Below are 18640 nucleotides of genomic sequence, written 5' to 3'. Positions count from 1 at the left end.
CCTTTACTGTCTCCACCCTGCAGTCCAGACTTCTACTTGATCTGCATCTAAACCCTCCAGCAATAACAAGATCTTCTTACATTCTGATTCCTTTTGAATCATCATTGTTCTGTTAATGTTGTCAAATGTTTGCCTCCCCTACACAAAACCAGTTTGAGCCATATCTATCCATTTTGGCAATACCTTAGCCATTCTCTTAGTTACTGTATATATAAATGCTTTACAGTTATGGTTCAGATTTGAAACCGGTGTATATGAAGTTGGATTTAAAGGACCTTTGCCCTCTTTGAGTAGTACAGCCTCTACAGCACTCTTTTAAGATGCTGGTACTATTCCTTCTTTTAAAATATTCTTGAACAAAACCTTTCAGATTTGTTATCACTTTTCTCCTCCAGATTTTCACAGCAGTACCATCTGTTCCTGGACTTTCTTGTTGACTGAATCCACATCACCATTTTCATCTTATTTCCTCCCATCTGATTAATTCTTGAGCCTCATCTTCCTCTAATCTTGACATCTTTATGTCTTAAACATTTCTATTTGTGTCTTTTCTTGGTTCCCCATTCCTCTGCTCTATACAAATCTTAGTATTTTTTTCTGATACGCTATAGGGTCACTGGCTATCTTTCTAGTCATACGCTCGCTAAGTCTGGCAATCCCCTTTTCTGTTTTTTGTTTTCTAAGTCATTTTCCAGTAGTATTTGCACTTTGGGGTTATTAACAAAAATACTTGATGAAAAAAAAAACTTTCTGAACTCATCCACATGTCCAAATGCTCCCTTATTCTCCCTTTAGCACTCAACAAGTGCTGTTTTTCATGTTTTGTGAGGTTCCTCTTCATCTGCAACTTCTCTAACAATTTATAATCCCTCTAAATAATTCATATTACGTTTTTCCCTATATCTCTTTATCTGTCATTTCTACCATATTTTTAAATTCTAGTTTCATTTTACTCTACTCTTCAGCTATATCTTCTGAAAAAAAATAGTAGCTTCCCTAACAGCTTTTGAATCAGTTCCACTACTCATTCCTTATATTCCACTCTCTTTAGTAGTTTAGTAGGAGAGTGCCAGTGTCTCAATTGTACTTTATTACCCTGCATACTTACCATAGTATTTATTGGCACATGGTCAGAAATATTTATCAAATGTATTTCAAAACTTTCAATACCCATTTTCCTGTGAAATATAATTATTGCCCAGACTAACCCAATTACTATACTTTGGAGAATAATATGTAAACTCTGTCTGGAGTCCTTCTAGCTATTTTACATCTTCCATCCCAAATATTCTCCTATATTTCCTTAGAAATTTGCCTTCCTTTTTTATATTTTCCCCTTTTAGGTATCCTGATGCATCTTCACTATTGCAAATCAAATCCTAGTCCCCACACATTTATAATGGTCCCTGGTGGAAGGTAATAACTCTCCCGTAATTCTCTTGTTCTTTAGTACGTTTAAGTGAAGTGTAAGTACATGCCAGTAACACTTTATTACCACAAATCTGCATTTATTGTCTCTTCCCCCCTTCTGTCTTCATTAGAGCTCCGCTTACTGTCGGTATTATAACTCCCCTTTTCCTTTAGGTTCACAGGTCCATAATTATATACTAGGCTAATTACCGGTTTACCTTTGAATGAGTGAATTGCATATATCTGAACGGTCATTTCTGTGATCCGTAATGCCAAAATACAGTTTGCTGGAAAACCATTTCCGACATTTTATCCATGTGTTTGAATGGGAAAAAAGCATTCGCTTATTTGCCATTCAAACACATGGTGAATCAGCATTGTGTTTTTTTGCAGCCGTACTTATGACGTTTTGCATGTCGCACATACAGCTTTCAATGAAATAAAGGTAAACCTAATTACCACCTGAGCCCTTATAAGCCTAGCAATGCAATCCATCTCATTTGTGCCCCTGTTTATCATGGGCATTTATTAGAAGGGTGTAAGTTAGTTAGAAAGTTTCTAGACATTATGTGTTGGGGGGGGGTAAATACTGTCTGCTTCTGTCTGATAGAGACATGGTGGCCATACCTGGGATAAATTTCCAATTTTCCATCCACTGGTCAAAGTTGCACTTAAATAGGGTTAGGGATGAACACTGCTTCACATGGAGGTCTGTTCCAAATCATGGGGATCCTCTGAGACACATATCTGTCTCACCAACATGTCTTATTTATGTCACAAGCAAAATTTAAACCTTTGGATCTACTGGTTTTGAGGCTGTTCATTTTGTGGATGTGCAAAAGGTCGATTGGATCTGTATCCAAGGATGCCTTGTATGCCAGGCATAGATCACTTCTTAGTAATCTGCAGGAGACAGAGTATAAAGATTGGGCTTTAAGGCAATCTTTATAGTACAATGTGTTTATACTCTGGATTTTGCTGGTGAGGAACATTTGTGGGCATTCCAGCTGTTGCATATGTCTGGTCAGGTACATGCCAAAGGGGGCATTATACAAAATGATGGGTCCGATAAGGGCTGAATAAAGTGGCACTGTGATTTCCTTGTACTTGGATGCTATGTCCTTACTTACATGACACAGAAAGATTTTCTTATTACCTTGGCTATGTCAAAGTCCACATTACTGTATGCATATGTTCATATATCCCTGACTGCTGGGTCAACGCTTAGCAGTGTCTTATTGATTGAGTAATTAGCCTGAGTGGCAGTTTTCCCAGAAGGTACTATAGTGCATCTCTTGGCATTGAGTTTTAGTCCATGATTTTGACACCAGTCATTTGTCTGTGTTAGACCCTCTTGTAAAATCTTTGTGTCATGGGGGAATCTATAATAGCTCCCAGTTTGCAGTCGTCTGATAACTTGGTCAGCCAAAAGTCCTTGACATTAGTCTTTACCTCCAAAAAGTAGATGCCAAATAGGAGCAGTCCCAGCATGGTACCCTATTGCTGACTGGTCTCTAAGTGGAGGTGGTATCACCAGTCCTGACTTCCTGAGTCCTGTCTGTGAGCCAGCTGGCAATCCAGTGAGTTATATTGGGGTTTATGCCCAGTTCAGTGAGTATGTCAACTATTCCCCAGTAGGGTCTTGTACTGAATGCTTTAGCCGGGTCCAGGCATGTGGTATGCACCATTTTCCCCTCATCTGTTGCCTTGCTGACCTTCTCAAAGAAGTCTACCAGGTTTAGTAGACATGACCTTCCCTTGAAAAAGGCAAACTGAGTTTGCTGTAGTGTTTGAAGGCTGCTTATGTCTTTGTTACTTATTTCCATGATAATTCGTTACATGGCCTTGCATATTAGACTAGTCAGATTAATAGGTCTGTAGTTTCCAGGGTTAGTTGATGGTTCACCCTTGTGCAGTGGGCTAACCATTGCAGCCCTCCATTCTTGTGGTGTAAAGCCTTTTTTGATGTTATAGTTGAAAAGTGACTCAATTGGTTCTGATAGGTCATGTTTCAAGCTATTTAGGAGGCATCCCAGGATATTGTCAGGGATCTATAAAGTTATGTTTTTGGCCTTAGCCACCAGGACCTGCTCCCTGTTAATAGTTGGGGGGTTATGCTAGTAGGTATTTCATGGGAAAGCAGGGGTGGAGTGGGGGAGAGAAGTCTGAGCTGAATTTGTCAGTCAGAAATATTGCTATATCACTGTGCTCAGTGAAGGTGTCATCACTGACCACCGGTTTGGCATATTGATGTGTTCTAATTTTGAGGTTTCAGACATAGCAGTAGAAGGCCTTGTGGTTGTCTTTAGCCTGGGAGACTGTCTTGACCTCAAAATTGGCCTTGTTGGACTTAATTAGTCCTCTTAGTTTCATGTCTAGCTTAATTAGGGAGCTTCTATCATTATGGGAGCTGCTGTTCCTGATTTTAGCCATGACTTTTTTCCTTTTGTAATAAACCCTACTAAGGTTAGGATTCCACCAGTGTGATTTGTTTTGGGCTAACTTCTAGTAGGTACAACAGCCTCTATAAAGCCATTAACATAGTTGTACAGTGTCTCTGTGAACAATTCTGCATAGGTTATTGTGAACTCAGGGTTGGGAAGGGCACTGGATTTTACTAACTGTCACTAAATAGGGTGCAGTTTGCTTATGAATATTGCTTAACTGCTACAGGATTTGCTGGGGTTACCAAATTGTTTTTTTTATTTTGAAGGAGACAACTTTGTGGTCCAACCTCACCAGTGGGGACATGACTGTCCCACACTGGAGAGTACCAGGTCCAGTATGTTTGAACCTCTGGTGGGTTTGCACACTATATGGTCAAGGGTATTTGTGTTACTAAAGTCCTGGAATCATTGTGCCTGCAAATATGAGACTGTGTATGTTTCCCAGTCTATAGAGGGGTAGTTAAATTTGTTTTAATGGTATGTGTCTCCAGTAGGTCTAAGTGCAGTCTATGGAATTCTAGGGCAAGGATATGTTATCAGACTTTGTCTATGGTGGTTTGCACGTGGATAAATTCCAGAGTATCATCCTGTTCAACCAATGCAGAGTTATACTTGTTGCTAATATAGCTTGAGGCCCCTCCCCCTTTTGCCCCTATCTTTGCAGCTGATGGTCTAAATGTGGAATACTCATAGGTCTCAACCTTCCATCTCCAAAATGAGGAACACTGTCTAATGTGGAACAGCTGAGCAAAATGTTAAACCACTACTAACAGCTTGATAACAACTTTGACCAGGAAAGCCACAGGATAGTTAAAATAAGCTATTTTATACTTATAAAAAGTTATTTTGATATATTAATGTCATTTGGCACTATTTATCATAGATATTAATTAAAATAATCCTAACACTGAATATGTGACAGACATTTTCAATGTGGAACTTCGAGGAACATGGACTTTTTAAGGCCCAGACTAAGGTATGGGAGTACATTCTGTGGATTTTTACCATATTTTGGTAATAGTACAGATGTCTATATTCTCCAGAATGAGAAGAGCTTGTTGGATGTGGAGTTTCTTGTTTAGGCACCTAACATTGAGCATTAACACCTTTGAGATTCTTTGTGTTTTATTTGATATGTCAGTAGGTTTATCAGTTTGGCAGTGCCTAAAAAAGGCTGTAAGGGATGAGATAAACTGTTAGCCAATTTTCGAAAGCCTAGGGAAGTCGTGTACAGATCATCCTATGCAAAACACTGTGCTCTGTTAACCACGTCCTTCCATGCTGGCAAGTATTGAATCCCAAGAAAATACACCAGATATTAAGCCAGTTATTGAAGTCACTCATCATTTGTTCGTACTGCAGTCTCATCCTTGGTGAAGATAGAATGCTGCTCAATGCAAGGCACATACCTTCCTGAGACACATATTCAAAGTGATCAACAATGTCTCTCTTCATATAGTCCAGGGAAGTTTGTCTCAGGTCATTAATGCCCACATGGACTATGATGTAATCATACTGGTACCTGTGGTGTAGTGACTTGAGTGCATGTGTAATTTGGTAAATCCTTGCTCCCTGACACACTGCTAAATAACCATTCTGAAATCCTCTCTGCCAGATTCACATCATCATCTCTGTGTGTCTCCTGTAACATTTGCTATTTGTATCCTGCTGTTTTTTAGTATAATTCTGTGGTCTTTGCTTGTTATCCATACCTGCAGTGCCATTCATATTCCTGGATAAGGCAGCCAGACTGATAAGATTACTTTCACATGTTGTACACAAGTCTTTTTTTTAATATTTGTTTCCTACTTGCAACTTACTTGCACATATTAAAAGAGAACAACATACTAATGAATCAATTTCCTGTATGTTTAGTAAGCTGCTATCTCTATTATCTGACCCTGGCAGCTAGAAAAAACAATAAAGCTTACCAAAGCTATTACAAGTTATGACTGTTTTAGTACTTCTCTAACATGTGCTAGCCTAAAGCAAGCACTGTCCCTGTATCCAATAAATCTCACAACCTTGAAAACCGAGCAGTTGTTGCTAAAAACCTTTCAGGGCTACTAAGAGTTATAGCTTTTTTTCCAAAGAACACACCCCAAAAATGACATCAGCAAGCTTGTGCTCTTCCACACCCCTCAAATTGTCAACAGAACCACCCATAAAGTGACATCACATAGGCAAATAAGATTTCCTTCTCTGCCAGCACTTAAAAAATAATGAATTATACAGGAACCTTTTCTCACAGTCATTGTTTCCGTAAGCCTTATTTTTCTAGGTGGGCCCCAGTCAGCATGATTATTAAGCGATCAGCTAAAAGCAGCACTCGGTTTCTTCTACAGATAAGCAATCCTCATTTTGAAAGAGTCACATAATGGTTTGTTGCATCTGTAAGTGCATCTCATTTTTCATAACTTAGTGGCTGAATTACTTGTTCACTTGTGAGCTTGTTTGTACTGTATTATTTTCAGTGCCAATTACCAGCTGATGGTCACGTTTCCTGCACTATATTGTTTTCATACTTTGCATGTAAAGGTTCCTTGAGAAAATTACTTTCCTAGAGTATAATTATCATTTTCGGTGTGCAAGGATTTCTTGACAATGAAAGCTATCCCATGGCTTATTTACTTTCTCCTTCGTTTCTACTGCTGTTAATATTATGTAGTGTTTACACTGTGGTGCTGGGCTCTATTCTTTGCAAATGATCATTCATCATAGTTCTCAACTGTTCCTGACTTTGTAGAATGTCCCTTATTTTGCCTCACAGTTTTGCCTCATTTCTCTTCAAATTGATTTTCTTTTAAATTACTCAGAATTGCAATCAACAATACCAAACCTTAACTTTTCAAACTTCTTCAGAAAGTACATGTTGATGTAAAACATATTGTTCTATTAACTATCAAAGTGAATTATAGTAATATTTAAAACTGTCACTGTTTCTTAGAATGTGTCCCTCATTTCTGCCTTAGCCTCCAGTTCTTGAGAATTTGAGTAATAGTTCCTGGACACTGTTTTTTTTTTTTTTTTAAGAGGGAGCATGCTCATCGACCATGTGTTTGTGTCAAATAGGTGTTCTCTTTTTTTTCCCCTGCAGAGTAGAAAAAGAAGCCACTGTATTCATAAAATATAGTCCAAGTGAAACACTGCAGATGCAATCATGATTTTAAACATCCTGTGTTTCATAGGATGAGAATCATGTGGCTAGATATTTACGAATACCTAGGCACATTATTCACATTCTGTAAGACAGGGAAAGTTTAAAAAAGGAAAATAATTCTCGGTCAAGTCATGTAGTGTTCCACCTGAAGCTTTTTCTGTGTGATGTGCCAAGGAAAAATAGAATGCAAGCTGAGTAATACCTGCTACTTCACTATAGCAGACAATGAATGCTGTTATGTGTTCTTGGAATTATTTAGTCTCTAGAAATACTGACGGATTATAGGATGCAATATACATTAAAAATGAATGGACTGGTTATGTGATACCAATGCACTGACTCTGCAACGACATGTTTCCGTGAATAAGCATAAACATTAGCCTCTTTAATTGTACAACAGGTCAGTTAATGGTTTTAAATTACTTGTTTGAGACAAGTACATCCTCAACAGGCATACTTCATTTTCAGTACTGGCCCACAGAGAAAAGCTTCATTGTTAAAGGGAGAGGTTAAAAAAAAGGCCTGTGAAAACAACTTTTTTTTTTTTTTTAATAAAGTCATATAATAGTATACCTCCCAAAATGTATCACTTCTCTCTTACTTCCTGATTTGTTTTCACTAAAATAGGTTCAATGTTTTTGTGTATTTTTCACTGGACGACAGTCCAGATGGAAAAAGTTGTGCACTCTTGTCATATTTTGAATTAACTCTTCTCCAGCACCCACTGATGTATACACCCTATTTTTAGGCGAGACATTTGTCTGTCATCAGGCTAGTACTGGCATTTTTATTGCTGCTGTAACTTGTATTTATTCTGAGCTAAAACATTAGCACCTATGCATTCAGATACATTATAACATTTCTAGGCAGGTTTATACCCATATTTAATGGTCCACTTGACTTTGCTGGTGGTTTGCCTTTTATAATTAACTGTGGTTCTCAGCTCTGACTTTCCTGTGACCTTGACTTTTCAGCTGCCATCTGTCTCGATTAATTCTTTCTGTCCAGTCTTCCTAAAACCTCATCTTTGGATAATACATTTCCTGTTTTATGAGTGTGTATTAAGTAGGCACCTAGCATTTTAATGTAGAAATCAGCTTGCATTATTAAGTGCATAGTATCTCTTTAGTGCACTGCATTATGCCTGTACTTCATTCTGAGTCATAAAAAAGTCCATGTTCCTCACTGTTTCACAATGAAAGGGAATGTCACACATTCATTCCTCAGAATTTTTTTTTAAATAATATCCATTGGTAACTAACAGTGGCTTAGGGCGGCCGCGGTGATGCAGCATTTAGCATTGCCACCTCACAGCAAGAGGTTCTCTGGTTTGATCCTCGGCTGGGATGCCTTCTTTGTGGAGTCTGGATGTCCTCCCTGTGGTCATGTGGGTTTCCTCCAGGTGCTCCGGTTTCCTCCCACATCCCAAAGACATGCTGTAGGTGGATTGGATACTCTAAACTGGCCTTAGGCATGAGTGCATGCATGTGTGTGCCTTCCATGGAAGGTTGGGCACCGAGCTGGCAACTTGACACTGTAGAGCTCCTATGCCAATCATGAGCGGACAGGTGATCCACTGTGACGACCCCTAACTGGGAAAAGTCGAAAGAAGAAGAAGGTAACTAATAGTGGCTTATATTAGTTCAGCAAAAGAACTTCATGCAAGTGTAAAGTAATGCATTTTAACCATACTGTGATGTTCCTAGCATTAAGTCTTAGTTTGGTTTTAGTAAGTGCTCCACATTTTGTCCATTTGTTCCACATTTTGGAGATGCAAGGTTCTGAGGTTTGATGTGTGTGTGTGTGTGTGTGTGTGTTTAGGGTGGAGTGGAGGAGAGGTGGATAAAATTAAGTATAGTTAAAAATTCACAGGGTGTTAATTTCATCATTGCAGACAACTGTTCCTCGCTCTGTCAGACTATTACAGGAGAGTAGCCTGTGATGATATGCTATTGCCGTCTGTTTGCATATTGCAGTGAACAGTTAGAATTCATTAAAAGACCAGCTCTTGTGAAATTCCCTTTTTGTCTTGCTCGTTTGTGTTAAAAAAGAAGAAAGTGGCTCAGCTTGACAAATGTTTGATGTGAAGATTCATATATGTAATTCCGTCTCTGTGATTACTTTTAAGATTTTTGAGGTGACAAGTCAGTAAACTCTATAAATGTAGAGTCTGTGTTGTAACATTGTCTGAACTTAGGGACACTTTAAACTATAAATATTATTTTTTTTAGCAACAAGTTTAGACAATAACTATGGAAAATGGAATGTTTTGAGTTGTTGCATTCTGTTATTCTGTAAATTGCACCAACATGATGTGGTATTTTAAGATAAGTAAAGACAGTTATTATGTTGCCTCCCATCAGTTTCTCTGGTATTATTGGTCCACCTTTTTCTGCCACCCTGCTCAATACTGAAAAAAATGTTAAAGTAGTTGAGTATATGCTTGTGGCTTACTACTTTAGCATGTGTTCCCTAAGGGATTTCTACTTTACATACCAAACTTTTCTCCACTTGCCATCCATCTGCTTTACCATATCTACTTTGTTATTTTAAATTCCGTGTCTGTGACAATAGAAAAAGACATCTGCTTTTTACAGTGTTGCATTTTAATGGAACTGTACTGCACTGTTTATCTCTTCTCCTTTGTACCATCTGTGTCATGTATTTTGGAAAGTATAATTTGGAGATACAGTCCAATAACTATCTGTGTACCATTTTTCTTGCATCCATCCCCTTTTTCTTTAATTTGCTTTTTGTCTGAAATGTTTGGTGACAGCATTGGGGTAGTAGTGACTCCAGTTCATAGGTTCATACATAAGTACTAGGCTACCTGCCCTTCTGGACATTTTAAGCCTAGCCAGTTTCCCTTTTTGTGCTCAAATTAACCTATCCCATTTGGTCAGAGGTTGACCTTACCCATACCATGGTCATTAATTATATATTAACTCTAATGAGAATAACTGGGATCATACCACAGATAATTTGAGAGGATACATGCATAGGATAAAGCATTTAGGAGCTGCCTATCCACTAAGTAGTACACGGGGCAGTCTTGGGGTAAATTTTCTGTTTCCCATCCATAGATCCACGTTGTGCTTAAATAATGGCAGGTATGAACCTTGTTTCTTGTGGATGGAGTGTCTGTTCGTCTGTGTAACGTACCTGTCCTTTTTGATGTTACAAAAGAGGTTTAGATCCCTAGAGTGAGTATTTCTGATGCCATTTGACTGTACCCCTTTGTTCTAGGTGTGGAAGTTAAGTCTACCATATTGCCCCTTTTCCATATCTCTCAACCTTGTAGCTCAAGAAATCTGGACAAAGCTAAAATTAATGGAAGGACAAGGGCAGAAAAATAATAACAGATTTTAAATATTCCTCTTGTAAGCTTAGAAAGATTATAAAATAAAAGGTTTTGCATTAGCATATATTTTCTGAATTATATGAAGTCTGAAACTCGAATGTCTATCCTTATTTAGTGACTTCCATCCTCAATAATGTACAAACACCTCAGTGTCACTGCTTGACAGAGGCACAGCAAAATAATAGGCATAGTTTTTATTCAAACTAAAGGGGTGGCGAAAGCCACATAACTATGGGCTAGGCTTATAAATGCCCTTGGGCAGATAGCCTAGTATGAACCTATGAACCTATGAACCTATAAAGCCACAAATTTTACAAGGGGCAAAGCAAAAATATCAGGCAAAAATCTGGACAGTTGAAAGGAATGTCCCTTTCTAATTTATGTTCCCAATGTAGTTCCCCATCTCTATGGCTATTAAACTCAGTTCCTTAGTCCTGTGTTTATACTCCACATATCAAAGAGTCATACTATTGGGCATTTCTAATGCACCTTGTTGAATAGTTTTAGCTACTTTAGCTGCAAAGTACATCACAGCTGTGCACAGAAATCCAATTATGTCCTAACTAGTAATGAGTACAGTACTAAGATTGCTACCCTACTACTTTGTTTCTTTTTTTTTTTTTTGGTAAAATTTGGATATAATACTGCTGATTCTAGTTTTAGAGGAGTGTCTTCTAGTACTGTCTTCAGAATGCATGCTAGATTGTGTATATAGCCATTTTTTTATTGGATAAAACAGGTTAATTATGAAATGCCACTTTGGTAAGCTGTTTGTTTGCACCCCCCCCCAAAAAAAAAAAGTGTTACAGGTTTTTGAGAATTAGTGCATGACATCCGGTAACCCTCATCCCCTAAGTATTTAGAGCCCTTTTGGCTCTACATTTACAAAACTACATCCAGCTTTTCTGAACTTACAGTTGAAAAAAAAGAGGAACTCTTTTCCTACCCTCACATGTACTCCAACCCGTGTGCAGGGACAGTGAGAAGACTGAGGCTCCTGATGTGTTGTCATATTGCATGCACAGTAGTTTTCTCTTTATGCCCTAACTTCCCTTCCCAGTGCACACTCATTTGATGCCCAGCAGTAGACATGTAATGGGAACATGTTGACATGTTGTTCTACCACTGTAGTGACAGCCAGTGTCCCAGTGTCCTCCATCTATTCCCTTTTAGGACAATGCTTCCCTGCACATCCTCAATCTCTGACATAGTTTGACCAAAAAAGTGTGCCCATGTAGATGCCCTTCCCCTCACAGGATGTGCTCACATATCCTTTCTTGCTAGTGTCTCAAACGCCCAACCTGCTAATCACATCCAGGTTACCTGAGCCATAGTATGGGATATGAGAAGCAGCTTTATTATAGGACAGAGCACTTACCTAGCAAAGTCTTTCGGCAGTATACACAGAATTAAAACAGCTGTAAAATTCACACACTTTCTGAAGTATGTTTGACATTTAGTAGTACATCAGTTAAATTAAGAAATCACACCAAAGCCATTGTTTACATTGGAAAGAGAGCAATAAGTTTTCATCTGTGTTATAAAAGTAAGTGTAATAAACTCAGAATGCATTTAGACCTATTCAAGTGGTTAGTGTTAAATAACTTTTAGTGTAGTTAATGTCACATTATGATCTTTACAGTCTTGCAAAAGTGTATGTATTTTTTTTAAGTTTACCGATGTGATCCATCTTAGAGAGCATTGAAACATTGTAGCAAAGCTGGTAACAAATGATGACAGCCATTACTGGATACATTATAAGATGTGGTTTCACTGGCATAGCTTTGCAACAAAATAACAGAACATGTAAAAGAAAGATACTGTACTAGTCTACGGTGTTATAAGTTTAATGTTTTATAACTTTGGCTATGAAATACTATTCTTAATTAATTTTGGCACATTAGTATGTCTGTCAGCTCCAATCTAGTATGCTTAACAGGAAAATTATATAAAATGCATAATGTTCCACCTTGGAGAATTTTCAGTGTCCCCCCCCCCTTCCTCTTTCATGTATGCTCATTTCTATACATATTGTCAGGTCACCAGCTATATCAGTGTACAGTGATAATACTGTACACTGGGAAAAAATAAATAAATAATGTACAATAATCTGGTTGCATAAGTGTGCAACCAGCTTACTGTACGTTTTTTATTTTTTTATATTTTGCTAGGTTAAGAAGGGAGGTGATGATTAGTGATCAGCAGTATGGTTTAATGCCAGGAAAGAGCACTACAGATGCGATGTTTGCTCTGAGAGTGTTGATGGAGAAGTACAGAGAAGGTCAGAAGGAGTTGCATTGCGTCTTTGTGGATTTAGAGAAAGCATATGACAGGGTGCCTAGAGAGGAGTTGTGGTATTGTATGAGGAAGTCGGGAGTGTCAGAGAAGTATGTAAGAGTGGTGCAAGATATGTACGAGGGTAGTGTGACAGCTGTGAGGTCTGCGGTGGGAGTGACGGATGTGTTTAAGGTGGAGGTGGGATTACATCAAGGATCAGCTCTGAGCCCTTTCTTATTTGCAATGGTGATGGACAGGTTGACAGACGAGATCAGACAGGAGTCCCGTGGACTATCATGTTTGCAGATGACATTATGATCTGTAGTGAGAGTAGGGAATAGGTGGAGGGAGATCCTGGAGAGGTGGAGATATGCTCTAGAGAGAAGAGGAATGAAGGTCAGCAGGACTAAGACAGAATATATCTGTGTGAATAAGAGGAAGGATAGAGGAATGGTGAGGATACAGGGAGGAGAGGTGGCGAAGGTGAATGAGTTCAAGTACTTGGGATCAACAGTTCAGAGTAATGGTGAGTGTGGAAGAGAGGTGAAGAAGAGAGTGCAGGCAGGATGGAGTGGGTGGAGGAGAGTGTCAGGAGTAATTTGTGACAGATGAGTACCAGTAAGAGTGAAAGGGAAGGTCTACAAGAGGGTAGTGAGACCAGCTATGTTATACGGGTTGGAGACAGTGGCATTGACAAAAAAGGCAGGAGTCAGAGCTTGATGTGGCAGAGTTGAAGATGTTAAGATTTGCAATGGGGGTGACGAGGATGGACAGGATTAGGAATAAGTATATTAGAGGGTCAGCCCAGGTTGGAATGTTCGGAGACAAAGCCAGAGAGGCAAGATTATGTTGGTTTGGACATGTGCTGAGGAGGGATGCAGAGTATATTGGGAAAAAGATGCTAAGGATGAAACTGCCAGGTAACAGGAAAAGAGGAAAGCCTAAGATAAGGTTTATGGATGTGGTGAGAGAGGATATGCAGGTGGTTGGTGTGACAGAGCAAGATGCAGAGGACAGGAGAAAATGGAAACAGTTGATCTGCTGTGGCGACCCCTAATGGGAGCAGCCAAAAGAAGAAGAAGAAGAAGATTTTTCCCCTAACAGATTTGTTTGCTTTTCAACTGAATTGTACAGGTTATATGTTACATTAAAGGTGGGAAAAGTTTTGAAATGATTTATTGTGGTCTCATTTTTTTATATATAAAAAATGGCATTTTAACAGGGGAGTGTACACTTTTTATATCCACTGTGTATGTGTGTGTGTGTGTGTGTGTGTGTGTGTGTGTGTGTGTGTGTGTGTGTGTGTGTGTATATATATATATATATATATATATATATATATATATATAATATGTATATTTATGTAATTATCTTTCACTGTATCATTGATCCACTCCATGTCTGACATTGACCACAAATGGTCAAAATTCATTAAATCAAAAAAGAAACAGAAATCAAAATGTTATACTAATATAAATTATGACTGGATGTATTTTTGATACTTTTCCTGTAATTCTGTTTTTGTTCTGTCTCACAGCTCTGTTCAGCTACCCTAAAATGTATCATCTAAGAAAATGCACTGCTGCTAAGATATGAATATGTGATATGCTACTGCCATTTCTTATGACATTTGTAATCAAAGCATATCTGTTTTATTGCAAGCTATTGATCAACTTCCTGGCATTCCAAGTCTGGAATACATAATGTTGTCATAAATGTATCTAGTTTTGTATGGGTGTGTGTGTTGGTGTTATAACTGAAATAAATTTGAAAAAGAAAATCAGACATAAGATGTTCATCACCTCAGTTACCACCAATTATACACAGTGTTGACTCTCTGTCAAATTAGTGATTACTGTTATTTGCTCAAGATAGACAGCCCTGGAAACTACCACTTTGACAACATCGCCCTAAGAGCAGACCCAGTGGTCAGGGATCCGGAAGTGTGCATAGGTCTGTCATGTATATAAGATGGTAAGGAATTTGTTTTATGTTCCACAGCTTAATCAAGGGTATGGCATCTAGGTCCAAGGATGTCATCATTCTGCTATATTTGGTCCTCATCAGACCAGTCATTTAGTAAAATGCTGCCTTTGGTATGTACCTGACTAGGCATATGCAACATCTGAAACATCCATAGAATAGTGGGCATAAACAACATGTTGTATTTTGACCTCCTCAAAGCCAGCCCCTTTCCCTTTATTTGGTATCTTATGGGCTGCTGAGTGGTGGATATGTGCCTGGCCTACAAACCATCCTCTGACCCCATTCTGATGGACCTGTTGCACATTTGCAAAACAAATAGCACCAGATTTACCAAGCCTAAGGACCTACATTTCACCTGCAATATAAATAAGGCATACTTGACAAATAGTTATGTGTCCCAGAGACTACCCCTTCTCAGGAATAGGCTTCCTGTATATGTCAAGCAGAGCTTCTCCCGGATCCAATTCAAGCACAGCTTGGACCAGTGGATGGGAATTCATAAATCCACCCCTGATCTGACACATATGTCTGTAATAGAGAGTGGCAACCTGTAAATGCTTAGTTTCCAATTCCCAAGTCTTAATACTTCCCGTAAACAAACTTAGGGTAGTCATCCTACTATATACATTTGGGAGGCATGACCATGCTTAAAAAGGTACCTGAATAGTTAGTTTAGTAATCACCTGTGGACCTGTGAAGTGAGATAAGCATTATTCTTTGTTTTCAGGAGTAAGTGAGCATTTCTGTAAATCAGTTTGAATATTATACTGTTTGTAATGATATTTAAGTACTCTTCCTACTCCTTGCTTTCCATAGATCCATCCTAGAAACCAAATTTTCCCTGTAGAATGGTCCATGAAACACCACACCTTCAAACTCAATAGAGCCCCAAACACTAAGTCCCTTTGGAAAGCAAACACACTGCCCAGGACTCTGTTGTAAGACATACTGATACCCCTCTAATCAGACTGAACAAGGAGAAAATAACAGTTAGTTGCTTATCTGAAACCAGGATATGCCAAATCATGCATGCACTCAAATCATAACACCACAGATACCAGTATGATTCAGTCATAGTCCATGTGGGTGTAAACGACCTGAGACATACCTCCCTGGACTGTATGAGTAAAGACATTATGGACTTTCAGACTTTGTGTCTCGGGCTGGTGTGAGTCTTGCATTGAGCATCATATTACCATCCCGGGAATGGTGCCACAATATGAGCAAAAGATGATTGATTTTAACAGCTGGCTGTCTTTCTGGTGTCAGTCTAAGGAGATTCAATATTTGTCACTTTAAGAGGATATTTTTAAGAAACCACATTGCTTTGCTAAGGATGATCTCAGCTGTCCCCTATAGGCTTTTGAATACTGGCTAAAAACTTTATCCACCCCCATAGTGCCTTTTTTTAGGCAATACCAAATCGACAAACCTACAGACATAGCAAAATAACTCAACTGAATCTCAGGGTGTTATTGCTTAATGACAGGAGCTTAAAGAAAAAAAAAAAAAACACTCCATCCAAGTCCTCCTTACATTTGAGAATGTAGACATTGGTGCATTTACCAAGACATGGTTTAAAGTGGCAAAGAGTACCCTATATGTGCAAGGTTTCAGTTACTTCCACACTTTTATAGCAGTAGCTGCAGAGCCAGGGGCTAAATGTGGAGGTGTTCTGATGTGCATCAATAACAAGCACCCATGTAGGTTGGTCAAACAGGGTGATGTGCTGAACTTCCTCCACATGCAGATCACCATAGACAAAATCTTGTACTATATCTTACCCAGCTATAGAGCACTCTCTGTGTCTCAAGAAGCTCCCAATGCATACTTAGACCTACTGGAGACACTTACTATCCAACCTAATACCCTACTCATTGCAGACTTTAATTACCCCTCTAAGACCAAGAATCCTACACAGGTGGAAAAACCTCTGTTGACACTGCTAAAGTTGCCGAGGAACAAACATTGAAGAAACGAGGCAAAATCTTCGGCAAAACACCACGGCTTGGTTGCTGTTGAACGTAAATCTTTAGTGAGATGAACACTTATTTAAAAAACACTTTATTTTATAAAGAGACAGAAAAAACACAGAAAAACGATGAGCGCTTTCGGCTGTAATAGCCTTCATCAGATCGTGAATGTACATTTATCTTACTTCACTTAAAAATAAAATACAACCAATCACATTCATTACTAAAACAAATTAACCAATTGAAAATGCTTCCTACTAGCCTGCACACTCATTTCTAGATTATCCAATCATAATTTACTTTTGGAGCAATATACCAATGACTCATAGGAGTGGAGTTAAAGCAGCAACAAAAATGCACCCAGTCGCCAGAGCATATGCAAATTAGATCCTCCAAAGGAGACATATTATTGGTTTTTCAAAACTAAACTACTAATCATAATTTCATAGCCAGTGCAAGTGACCGATCACTCGGTTCTTTGAATAGTAAAAACATAAAAAATAATTAAAAGGTTTTGCACAGCTAAAACTTTAGATAGGGTGTATATTGTCTTTATAAAATCAAAACCTTAAAAACATAAATCAACAGCTTCCGTAGCAAAGCATAATGCTAAAAATTCGTTGCAATCAAACACAATGGTTAGTTTCAAGCTAACATATATATTCCCAATAACTAACCTTCCAATAAGGTTAGAACAGTAATGCTAAAAGCATCAATAATCTATGATATATAAAATATGAAAATATTTTCAAAAAAGGGTGTCTTCGCAAAATAAACAACAGCAACAATGTGTCCAATCATCATGGCTTATACAAATAAGTATTCCAAGGAAAGCTTGCCACTGATCTCCTAGAGGAAACCGCCAACCACTAGCCAATACCAAATGCAGCTAACCAGTCATTTGGTTCCTTGAATGATAATAGCCAATTGTTGAAAACCAAACACAACCAAGAAACTACAAAACCAACCCCCTCACACAAGCTATGCACTCCCTAGCGAAAAAAACCTTAATAAAGATATAACAATAACTTTTATGGTAAAAATCAAAACTAAAGACTCATTATAATTAATAATAGTAGTTGGACTAAAGAAAACTGTGATCCATCAAATATATTAAAAGTGACTGGCTTTCCAATAACAATAGAACTAAAAATGTCAGTCGCAAGTGGGACATCATGGAGTAAGGTTAATCGCAAGAACATCTTGACAGAATAAACTAACTTACACTATTTGACAAGCAAGGATGACATTTTATCCAATAAAAAACATTCCTTATTAACAAAAACAAAATAATGGGTCAAGCAATGATAACCCGAAAGAGAATCCGATATACAAGTGTAATAGTATAATTGTAGTTGGACTAAAGAAAACTGTGATCGATCAAATATAAAGAAAATGACAGGTCTTCCAATAACAATAGAATTAGCAACAATGGGTGCAAGTAGGACTAAAAAAATTAATCACAAAAAGGAACATCTTGACAGAATAAACTAGCTTACACAATTTGACAGGCAAGGATAACATTGTATCCAATAGAAGACATACCTTGTTAACAAAAACAAAAAACAGGCCAAGCAGTGATATCCTGAAAGAAAATCAGATATATTAAAAGTAATTGGCCTTCCAATATATAAATAACATAAGGCTTGTCGCAAGAAAAAACATCTTGACAGAATAAATTAGCTAACACTGTTTGACAGACAGAGATGACATTGTATCCAATAGATAATATGCCATGACAACAAAACCATAAAAACAGGTCAAGCAGTGATAGTCCAAAAGAAAAACACAGCCAGGTGTAAAATCTGTTGAAAATCCAAATGACCTCTAATCGGACAATACGTTAAAAAGGAAACCAGTAAAGCACATGATACCAGCGACAACTGCCACTAATAGATCCATAAATACAGAAAGAGAGATATACAGACCAAAAAACAGATTTAAAATATAAAGTCAGTTCCAGAAGAGAAATTTCATCTGTCAAAAACTGGCTAATAACTATTTCTGAGCAGGACAATGAATTACT

General features: G+C 38.1%; 1 protein-coding gene across 6 annotated transcripts in view; it reads left to right on the top strand.

Moving 5' to 3' along the window:
* Positions 1-18640, top strand: part of LOC122809174 (phosphatidylinositol 4-kinase beta-like) — an 845265-nt gene that overhangs the window by 272351 nt on the left and 554274 nt on the right. The window contains exon 1 of one of the 6 annotated variants that reach the window (XM_044080471.1): positions 6088-6250. The exons of the other annotated variants lie outside the window; for them this stretch is intronic. The gene's annotated coding sequence lies outside the window, so the exon portion shown is untranslated. Of the gene's footprint in view, positions 1-6087; positions 6251-18640 lie in introns of those variants that run through there. 6 annotated transcript variants of the gene reach the window in all.

This window comes from Protopterus annectens, chromosome 8.part0 (genome assembly GCF_019279795.1).
Source record: "Protopterus annectens isolate FY-2018-M chromosome 8.part0, PAN1.0, whole genome shotgun sequence".
Taxonomy (NCBI): Eukaryota; Metazoa; Chordata; order Ceratodontiformes; family Protopteridae; genus Protopterus; species Protopterus annectens.
This window is presented reverse-complemented; position numbering and strand designations above follow the sequence as displayed.